General features: G+C 32.5%; 1 protein-coding gene across 1 annotated transcript in view; it reads right to left on the reverse strand.

Annotated features, from left to right (window-relative positions):
- Positions 1 to 12,384, reverse strand: part of LOC125877074 (probable phospholipase A2 homolog 1) — a 79,667-nt gene that overhangs the window by 27,441 nt on the left and 39,842 nt on the right. The gene's annotated exons all lie outside the window — the stretch shown is intronic.

Here is a 12,384-nt window from a genome sequence, read left to right on the forward strand (position 1 = left end):
TTCCATCTCATGATTCCATATCATGAGAGGTGATACCATATTCTCCAAAAACCATGATATGGAATTATATGGAGATTTCATATCATGATTTGAGATATTTTAATATAATAATAGATCCATGAGTTTATATTTTGTTAAAACAACCCCACATTTATATCTACTAACCATTTGTTTCATATGTAAATAAAATTTATAATCACATCATTACTTTTTAAAATTTATTATTCTCACCAATATAAAATTTATTATTACTTTAAATTTGGTGAATATAAATGATAAAGTAGAAATTCATTCGGTGAATATAAATAAGAACGAAGGGAGTAATACTTTTTTGATTTTTCATAATAAAAAAAAACGTCTTAATCTTATGACTAAGCATAATATTGATAAAAGACAATTTTCATTGGTGGTGCCGCACTTTCTTAATCTTAGTATTCACAAAATGTTCGTTCACATGACTGAAGAATATCAAGTCCAATGGATTGAGGACTTGGGAAAAATTTGATCAATTAGTTATTAATATTTAGTCAAGTGGACTAGTTATAATTTTTTTTGATTTAATTTTATTAGAAGTGTTTTTGACTCAAACTTGTGATAACTTTTTAAAATTTAGTTATTCTATAATATTTAACTATTGATTTTTCTTGTAAATAGTTAGAAGTCAGTGATGTTTGTTAATTTTTATGTTACTTCTAAGTTAATATTTACTCACTAATGTATGTTTTTTTTCTACTTTATAGGTTATTTGTAAGGGCCCGTTTGGCCATAGATTTCCCAAATAATATTTGGGAAAAATTTGGCTAATAGTGTTTGTCCATACAATTTGCCATTATTTGGCAAATATCCCAAATTCCCAAATACTAGTTTTTTCTAGTATTTGGGCCAAATCTCATTATTTGGGATCTTTTGAAAATTGAAATGTTATCCCAAATTTTTATCTTTTACAAAAACACCCTCTATAGTAGTTGTTGGTGTCGTATTACATAATGTTTCACGTGAACACCAAAGTAGTGATAAAATATTCAGTGAATATTAAATGATGATATGGTTGTTGATGAAAATAATGAACAATCGGCTCAGGGTAACAAAGTCATGTGATTTGTCTACTTCACGATGTATGACACTCACTCCAATCTACCACATTGCTCTAGTGTCATGGACACTATTTGTTATTATTGCAACGAAGATTCAATTGACTTGTAATACAAACTTATGGTTAGTTTTGATAGTTTTTTAAACTTATGGGTATAACTCATATTTTTCTAATAAAGTGAAATATATTTCCCAAATACTATAGCCAAACACATGGTGAAATTTCACCCAAATTTTCACCCAAATAATATTTGCCAAGAATATTTAGAAATCTATGACCAAACGCTATCTAAGAGTAGTTGAGAGATATGAGCATATCAAGTACAATTTATGTTCAATTTTTTTTATTAAATTAAAGTTAGATGAAACAATTACTTAAGTGGAGTATAACTTTGTAATAATTTATTATGCGATTGTATAATTTTTTGTTTATTTGATAAGATTGAATAAACAATTGGGGCTATTTTAATAGTTTTACAACTTATGAAATTTTTATGTTTATGAGAAAATATACAACACAAAAATTCCATATCGCATGTCCAAACAAACCTTCAATTTCATCTCATGATTCCATATCATGATACCATATCATGATTCCATATCATGATACCATATTGCATGGCCAAACGGGCTAAGTAGGCGTTTGGCTATGTGATACCATATCACGATATGGTATCGTGAGATGGAATCAGCGTTTGGACATGCGATTTTACGCTGATTTCACCTCATGATTCCATATCATGAGACGTGATTCCATATTCTCCAAAAACCATGATATGGAATTATATGGTAATTCCATATCATGATTTGAGATATTTTAATATAAAAATTGATCCACGAGTTTATATTTTGTTAAAACAACCCGATATTTATATCTACTAACCATTTATTTCATATGTGAATAAAATTTATAATCACATCATTATTTTTTAAAATTTATTATTTTCACCGACATAAAATTTATTATTCTCACCAACATATAGTCACTTTAACTCACACCAACCGATTGTTAAAGTGATGAAATATTTATGGTCTATGGGCATGAAAATATAGTTGCGGATGATATTGAACGACAAATGGCTCAAAATAACAATGTTGGTTCGTCTTCTCGGTCACATGATCGAGAAATGCAAGTTCAACGTGAAGAAATTGACCGTACTATGTGGGAGAATTTTATTAAAGACTAGTACACTACAATTTATGTTCAACTTTTTTTTATTAAATTAAAGTTAGATGAAACAATTACTTAAGTGGAGAACAAATAGTTTTGTAATAATTTATTATGCGATTTTATAAATTTTTGTTTATTTGATAAGATTGAATAAACAATTGGGGCTATTTTAATAGTTTTACAACTTATGAGATTTTTATGTTTATGAGAAAATATACAACACAAAAATTTCATATCGCATGTCCAAACAAAACTTCAATTTCATCTCATGATTCCATATCATGATACCACATCATGAATCCATATCATGATACTATATTGCATGGCCAAATGGTCAAGTAGGCGTTTGGCCATGCGATACCATATCACGATATGGTATCGTGAGATGAAATCAACGTTTGGACATGCGATTTTATGCTGATTCCATCTCATGATTCCATATCATGAGATGTGATTCCATATTCTCCAAAAACCATGATATGAAATTGTATTGGAATTCCATATCATGATTTGAGATATTTTAATACAAAAATTGATCCACGAGTTTATATTTTGTTAAAACAACCCACATTTATATCTACTAACCATTTATTTCATATGTAAATAAAATTTATAATCACATCATTACTTTTTAAAATTTATTATTCTCACCGACATAAAATTTATTATTCTCACCAACATATAGTCACTTTAACTCACACCAGCCGATTGTTGAGTAATAAATTTATTTTATGGCCTTAATAAGTGCACATTTATATTTTATGTGTAAGTTATTAGTATTTAGTTACATATTTCCTATCAACTTTGTTTAAAGAAATAATATTTATTTTATGACTTTGCATTGTCTTGGAAGCACTATTTTTATTAGTCTTACAAACATTATTTTTATGAAGTGCATTCTATAATGCTTCCAATTTATTTTATGTTCACTAAACTAAAATTGATTTATTTTTTATTTGATAGGATTGTGTTGGTGCGATTGATGGAACATATATAGAAGGGGAGGTTCCTAAAGCGGTGCAACAAGCATATCGTAATCACGAAGGAAGAACATCACAAAATGTCTTATATATGTGCTTGTGATTTTGATATGCGATTTACCTTTGTTGTTGCTGGTTGGAAAGGTACTGCACATGATAATAAAGTACTTGAGAATGCACTTGTTGAACCAACGTCACAATTTCCATTTTCGCCATATGGTAACTTTAAATTACATCCTTAGAATAAATATTATTTATTTACACAAAGTTGTCTCATTTACGTCACATATGCTTTTAGTAATTCTTTATAAAATGTTTGTTGGTAGATAAATATTATGTTGTTGATGCTGGTTTTCGAAACACAAAAGGATTTTTAGCTCCATACAAAGGACTACGCTATCATTTGCAAGATTATCGAGGAAGTGAAAGAGAGCCTCAAAATCCCAAGACCTGTTTAATTATAGGCATTCATCTCTGCGCAATGTGATTGAACAGACTTTTGGAGCTTGAAAAAATAGATTTAGAATACTGAAACAAGGCATGAACCATTATGATATTGATACACAAGTGAAAATTGGCATAGCTTGTGCAGTGTTACATAATTATTTGCGAGAATATCAAAGTACTATGAAATATTTATGGTCTATGAGCATGAAAATATAGTTGCGGATGATATTGACCAACAAATGGCTCAAAGTAACAATGTTGGTTCGTCTTCTCGGTCACATGATCGAGAAATGCAAGTTCAACGTGAGGAAATTGTCCGTACTATGTGGGAGGACTATATTAAAGACTAGTACACTACAATTTATGTTCAATTCTTTTATTAAATTAAAGTTTGATGAAACAATTACTTAAGTGGAGAACAAATAACTTTGTAATAATTTATTATGTGATTTTATAAATTTTTGTTTATTTGATAAGAATAAACAATTGGGACAATTTTAATAGTTTTACAATTTATGAGATTTTTATGTTTATGAGAAAATATACAACACAAAAATTTCATATCGCATGTCCAAACAAAATTTTAATTTCATCTCATAATTTCATATCATGATACCATACATGGCCAAACGGGCCTAAATAACAATTTCTATTTACAGATATAGCGATTCTCCAAAATTTGCACGTAGTCATTCAAACAAGTGCCAGAAGATAGTAACTATACTTACAATATTTTATTTATATCAACTTGACATTCAATCATAATTATCTATGTATTTTACATTTTATTTTCGAGACATATAGAAACAAACAGTTTGTTGTGACCTTGTTCTATTGTTGCCGCGACAGAGTTTATAACCATCTCATTATCTTATTAATCATGTCCTAGAATAATTGGATAAAAATATATTTTCAATTCAACTGAAAATTATTGAGTGGGAGACAATTCTACAGATGAACACAGAAAAACAATATTATCCATTTTAAATCTCTCGTGTAATGAAACAATTATTGGCAATATATGAGTTCTAATTGTTCTAAAATACATTCTATTTTAATGTCTAATCTATTGGTATTTTAGATGTGCTATAACTCTTATTCATAATATATGTGTTTCTCCTACAATGAAGAATAAAGACTAACAAAGCTTTACCACTTGCAACTAGGATTGGCGGGGACCGGGTCAGCCCGCGACCGGTTCGAGAACCGACTGCTTCTAATCCCCTTGTGGTAGAGTCAAGTGGTACAAAACCTTCAGGCTTCAACCACAAGAAGAATTGGAAAAGAAATGGGAAAAAAAGAGATTGGAGAAGGACCCTCTCAGAAAAAGGAGAAACCTAATTCCAAGAAAGGAAAACGGTTCTTCAAGATGAGAGACAAGAGCAAGATAAATTGCTATAATTTCCAAGTGTTAGGGTACTTTGCTCATGAATGTACCGAGCCGAAAAATATAGCATTTCCAAACGCATCTCTAAGTGCTACATATGTTTCTAGAAATTTCTGATTAACTGAATATTATCCTATGTGGATTGTAGACTCAGGATCCACCGACCATGTGAGTCGAGATCAGAAAGCGTTTGTGGAGTTTCATCGAGTTTCATCTAAATCAAAATGGATCTACGTGGTAAATAATACGAAACTGGAAGTCAAAGGAATAAGCACTTGCAAAGTGGACTGGAGTGGTGGCCGTTCCTTGATGTTGCATGACGTACATGTATGCTCCAGAGATTCGATAAAATTTAGTGTTTGTGTCTGTTCTTTTAGACATTGGTTTTGATTTGTTTTTTTAGTCGTAATAGTGTTAGAATAACTCTAGATAATGTTTTATATGGTTTTGGACTTTGTTATGATCGTTTTATCATTTTATATTGTAATTCTTCAACTTATGACTATTATGATGACGATTGTGTAATGTCATGTAATTCAAGTAAGCATGCATGATTAGGTTACATAGGGATATATCGAATGAATAGGTTGGCAAGAGAATGACACTTAGGTTCTTTCTCCCAAATTGATATGCTAACTTGTGAAAATTGTCTTGCTGGAAAGATTATGCATAAACCATTTGGGAAGGCTAAGAGACCTGAGTTCCTACTTCAATTAATTCATTATGATATTTGTGGTCCAATGAATGTGAGGGCAAGGTTTGGTGCTACATACTTCATTACATTTATTGATGATTTCACGCGTTTTTGGTCATGTCTATTTGATTTCTCATAAATCTGAAGCACTTGAGTGCTTAAAAGATATATGAATGAAGTTCAAAATCAATTAGATAAAAGCATAAAGGCTTTAAGAACCGATCGAGGACGTGAATATTTGCCAAAATAATTTGAAGAATTATGTATTGAAAAGGGTATTATCATACATATATCTACTCCTTATATACCTCAACAAAATGGTGTAGCTGAAAGAAGGAATAGAACATTATTGGACATGACAAGATCAATGATGGCACATACAAAATTTTCTCTCTTTCTGGGAGATGAATTATTGACTGCAACTTACATATTGAACAAAGTTCCTTCTAAATCAGTATCTTTGACTCATTATGAACTTTGGACTGGTCATAAAACAAACCTAAATGATCTATGACCTTGGGGTTGTGTTGCATATATGAAAGATCATTTTGGTAAGTTTGGTAAACTAAATCTAAAAGGAAAGAGATGTATCTTTATAAGATACTCAAAACACTTTGAAGTGCATGTGTTCATTGAGGAATTGGAGGATGGAAGTATTACTGAAATTGTATCACGTGATGTCAGATTTAAGGAAAATGATTTTCCCAAAAAGAATGAAATTGATGAATGTGAGCCTCTATATGAAATGTTAAATTCAAAAGATCAGATAATGTCCTTAGGCATACTTGATAATTCAATGGATCAAGAAATGATTCCTGGTCCAAGTGGGAGTTATAAATACAAAAATTCTATTGAGGAATTTGAACTTCAATTACGTAAGAGTACAAGAAAAGGTGTACCTAAACAATCTTATGAGATTTAGGATTACGTTTTCTTGGTATCTCCTAAACAATTAGATGAACCTACTTCTGTAGCTGAGGCTTTATCAAATCTTAAAAAGATAACAAAGATAAAGTGACAGACATATAAAAGAAATTGATTCATCATCTGTAACATCTATCCATCCCGCAATTCCAATCAACCGATTCATTGAGTAACTCTTGGGTAAACTATTAAACTAATAAGAGCTGTATCGTCTAACTTCATTCAAAAATTAAACTGGAATTTTTATAGAATCAAATTAGAAAATCATTTCTATTTTGATCATTTCTTAGATTCTGTTGAATTGCATCGAATCCATTTTCTATTTTAAAGCGAACACTTATAAAACTAGAAAACTTTTTCTTTTTACTTTAATTTAAGTTTAACTCATTAGATTCAGTAATATATTAATTCACATAATATCTTGAATGATTGAGAAGAAGAAAAAGTTATTACACAATCGCTGAATGGTTAAAAGCGATGAAAGAAGAATTAGAATCCATGAAAACCAACAAAATCTGGGATCTAGTTAACCTTCCTAAGGAACGTAAAACTATTAGGAATAAATGGGTTCTCAAAGTTAAATGAAATCAGATGGGTCAATAGAAATACACAAAGCACGATTGGTGGGAAAATGTTTTACTCAAGAAGTTGGAATAGACTATGAGGAATTTTTTTCACCTATTGTGAAGTTTACCTCCATACGATTACTTTTAGCTATTGTTGTGCGTTTAGATCAAGAATTACACCAAATGGATGTGAAGACCGTTTTTCTCAATGGAGAATTAAATGAAGAAATCTACATGGAACAACCAGTAGGTTTCGTTGTCAAAGGCCAAGAAAAGAAAGTTTGTAAATTGAACAAATCAATTTATGGCCTAAAGCAATCTTCAAGACAGTGGTACCTGAGATTTCATAAAGAGGTGATGTCATTTGATTTCACCATAATCAATGAAGATCACTATATCTATGTGAAAAGTCCAATGGTAACTTTGTAATTATTTCTCTTTACGTAGATCATATTTTTTTAGCTGGAAATAATTTGGAGTATGTGAAAACTATTAAGTCATGGCTTTCAAAATCATTTGATATGAAAGATATGGGTGAAGCAGACTATATATTGGGTTTTAAAATCCAAAGAGACCGTTCCAAGAAATTTTTGAGTTTATCTCAAAGAAACTTACATAAAGAAAATATTGGAACACTTTTGAATGAATAGTTGCAAATCCATGGATACCCCCATAGCAAGGGGTGAAACCTTAAGCCTTGAAATGTGTCCAAAGATTGAAAAAAAGAAAGAAAAGGAAGACATGTCCCGAGTTCCATATTCTAGTGTTGTCGGGAGTTTAATGTATGCTATGATGTGTACTCACCCAAATTTTTTTTGTTATGCCTTAAGTTCCGGCTATACTTTCTTACTAAATGGTGGTGCTATTTCATGGAAAAGTAAGAAGTAAACTTGCACAACTCTTTCAATCATGGAATTTGAATTCGTGGCTTGTATGTCTGCAGTACAAGAAGTTGTTTGGTTAAAGAGATTCTTTGAGCATTTGAGTATTGCAAAGAATTCTAAGGATCCCATGATTCTATATTGTGATAGTCAAGCGGCTATCGCATACATGAAGTATCCTAAGTATCATAGCAAGACCAAAGACATTGACATCAAGTATAACTTTGCGAGAGACATAGTGGCTAGTGGAGAAATAACTTTGCAATACATCCCTACACGTGAAATCATAGTTGATATTTTTACAAAAGTCATTTCTAGAGGCTTGTTTGAAAAACATGTTAAAGCTCAAGGTTTGCGTAGGATTTGTGATATTCTAATATTATAAAATATTTTGGTTGTTATAATATTCTTTTCTATACAATACTATTGAATTTATGTTCATTATAGTATGCATGCGATATTTTGTAAGGAATAAAATGTGTCAAACAAGTCGAGAGATTGGTTTTCTCACACGAGAAATCGCCTCTTACGTTGAGGAACATGAAGAGATTAGTTACACCACCATATTATGACTTGTTTTATGAACCAGTATTTCCCTAAGAAATTGAGTTTTAGGATAACTGAAGAGAGAAATTAGACTTGTCTGTACGATGTTGGATAATCAAAAGAATGAAATACATACACTAGTATAAGGTGAGAACATTGTAGCACATGTTACATACCACGTATGTCAAGCGATCAATGGGTCAATGAAAGAGTGGACCCTGCTTCTTCATATTGTGAGACCCCAAAACACCACTAAAAGCTGCCAAAAAACGACGGTCAAAAGCGACAGAATGTGTCACTTTTTTGATCAAAATCGACGGAAAAGCGACGCAGTCACTTCCGTCGCTTTTTAGCTCGACGCTTTTCAAAAAGCGATGGACTGCATCACTTTTTGAATTTTTTTGATTTTTTTTTAAAAAAGCGACCGACTCCGTTGCTCTATTGTAATTTTCATTTTTTTTAATTTCCAAAAGGCGACGCCTTCCGTCGCTTTTGTGGAAATTTTATTTTTGAAAATTCCAGAAAAGCGATAGAAAAAAGGACACTGTTCATCACTTTTCTGGAAATTATTTTTTGGGAAAATCTAGAGAAGCGATGGACAAAACCACGCTGTTCGTCGCTTTTTCTGCAATTTTTTTTATAGCAGAAACTGCCCTGCCCTTCGGGAAATTCAATTCAATTCAATTCTACACTATTCAGCTCAATCAATCACACACAATTATAAACAATCTACACAGAACATAAAACAACAAACTTAAAATAACATTCAAAAGTATCTAAATCACAATTTAAGACTTACAAAGTCTTTCAAAATCCGTTTCAAAATTTCATAAATGTCTAGAGATCTAAACTAGGGAGTGGGATCTACATCATCATCATCATCATCATCACTGTCGTCGTCGGTGTCCTCGGGAGCTGGAGTAGTAGGTCGACGAGCGAGGTTCATCACTTGTTCTTTGATTTACTGAACAGTCTCGCTCATGCTTCGTTGTTCAACTACTATTCTTTGCTCCGACTCTGCCAGTGCTGCTATAAGTTGTGCTATTTGAGCTGACATAGCAGCTATCTCAACACCGTCAAGTGCCTCGACTTGACGTGATGATCCAATACCTTCTAAGACTGTTTGGAGTCATCTTACATCGTTTTGAGAGCCTAGACCATAGCATCTACCCTTGAGTGTCCCCCCTACCATTTTTTCTTTCCAAATCTGGGTGGACAATTTAGGTGTCATTTCGACCGAACTATGTAGATTCTCAGCGATGTAGTGATGAGACTCATTCTGCATATTAAATGTAAAAATTAACATCAATATATATACATATCATAAATATATTCACTATTAATATATATTATTCATATTAAATAACTGACAAAAGTTCGTTCGGCCCTTTCCTCCACCCACACATCAGGATCCGACTCATTTTCTTTCTTCCTAACATGAATCTTCTTGAAAACCTCTGGTTCAATGGGAGTGCGTTCCAATTCTTTTTCCTATAAATAAAAATAAAATTTATAACGATATATATGAATCAACTAATTATTTATTTATAAGTTTGAATTAGAACTTACCATCACTCTTGTAATTATTCCAATGGTCTTTGCATCTTCGATGTGCAATGAGCCATCCTTAAGACTGCCTCTAAACTTTTTGGCTTGTTCTGATATTGCCTTAAACTTGTTTGTGTTCCAATACAGACCCAATTCATCAAAAACATGATGTAACATCCAATGTGGACGTTTAGCACTCTCCCGAACTTTCTTTAGCTAGCTAGACAGTTTGGCGGATGCCCTCCTCTCAAATGTGGTCGTAATGACCAAATTGTACCTCGGCTCCCAAGTACACATAGTCTGAAAAGAAATTGAATAACGTTAATTAGATTGATAGTAAAAAAAGTAAAGTATACTAAACTTAACTAAAAATTATATACCTTAAATTCATTAAACATCGCCTGGTGTATTCTGTTTGGAATCACGCTCCAAGAGTGATAAGCCTGTGTATAAAGTCTTCTAACACAGTCTATTAAAGCCCGGGCAGTATCCTTTACATGATATGATGTTCGACGTAATCAACTGACACTATTTCGGTTCAAGTGCCAAACAATCGCGTGTAGTGATATAACCCAACCAAGGGTTGGGATCGCTCCCACACGGAGTGGTTTTGAGAATTAGTAGAAAAATAAAATCAAGATCTAATTAGTCATAGCCATAAATATTAACGAATAAAAATATACTAAATCTACGGAGTGACACAAACGTCAATTATCGATTTGTATAAATTAACAACTAAAAGAAAAAGAGTAAAAATATAAGGAAACAAGATATGGAGACGGGATTCTTGGAATGTGATAGGAATACGGGTTAAGCTAGACTATCGGGTACATGCTTTTAATAGTAAATTGTTTAGCATTTGTGACTAGGCTAGACTATAGTGAGGGTAACTTCTCTCTCGAGCAACTTACCCCAAATCAACTCGATTTCTCTCGAACACCGAGTTACTGCATTAAGCACAACCTCCGCCTTATCCCATTCACTCTTTCGAGCTGAATGTGTGGGAAAAGGACTAGGATTCACTCTCTCGAGCTGAACCCATGTCGACCCAATGCCACCGGCTATCAATTTAAAGTCTTAGTTTTACGACCTCTCTCTCGAGCAAGCCAAAAACACTAAGATGAAATCATATTTTCAACTACAATCCCATTAAGTTCATACACAACTACTAAACGTAATCACATTTAAACAACAAATAAACCATTAACTAGCAAAACCCAACATATAATTTAGCCCATATTTACAAAATCACACCCCAAGAATTGGGATTTTAGCTAGACATAAAAGAGATAAAAATTTATACCAATATTAGTTTCCATCAACTTGGTATGAAGAATTAAGTCTTAAAACACGTCAAGAGTGAAGAATCTTCGAGACCCACGTCCAATTTCTTGGAGTTGAAACCGTTTGAATCTTCAAGGTTTTAGAACAAAGTCTCCAAAACCCTCTAAAACTAAAACTCTCCAAAAACTGTAAAAAGTTTGAATAATAGAAGTCATCTGATATTAGAAATTTAAACAAGTATTTATAGTGTTTGAAAATTTGTGCTGCGGAGAACCATTCAGCGCAGTTAGTCAAGATCACCGATATGCCTTTTGGTTGATTTCATCACCTTCCTGCTTTAGCCTTCAGCCTCTTCGTGTTTTGAGTCGTTGGGCAATATAGTACTGTTTCCCGAAACTGATCGGTGATGCACCGACTGCTCCATTTCATCACCAACTTGATCTTTTCCTTCAGGGCTCAGCACACTGGAACAAAAGGCGATCTCCAGGCCCATCGGCAACTTGCCATCTGGGCTCAGCGATCTTCAGGCCTTCATTTCTTCTTTCTTTTCAGCTGCCTTGTTCCTTGTTGCCAAGTAGTGTCCATGCTTTGCCTTAAACTCTAAATATCTGAAACTTAAGGATTTTCATCAGCTATTGAGACAAAATATGCATTTGAGGACACTAATTCTATCAAAATACAGCCCTAAATGAGTCCAAATTGTGGACTCACCCAACTTAAACTTTTGCTTGTCCTCAAGTAAAACTCAAGTTCGGCAGTCCAAAAAGGATATGTCAAACAATGCTACACAAGACTCAACCATGAATGTACACAACAAGACTCAACTTACTCATGCAAGAATCAATTGTATACTCAAAGACTCAA

Source organism: Solanum stenotomum, chromosome 9 (assembly GCF_019186545.1).
Source record: "Solanum stenotomum isolate F172 chromosome 9, ASM1918654v1, whole genome shotgun sequence".
In the NCBI taxonomy this organism is placed as follows: domain Eukaryota; kingdom Viridiplantae; phylum Streptophyta; class Magnoliopsida; order Solanales; family Solanaceae; genus Solanum; species Solanum stenotomum.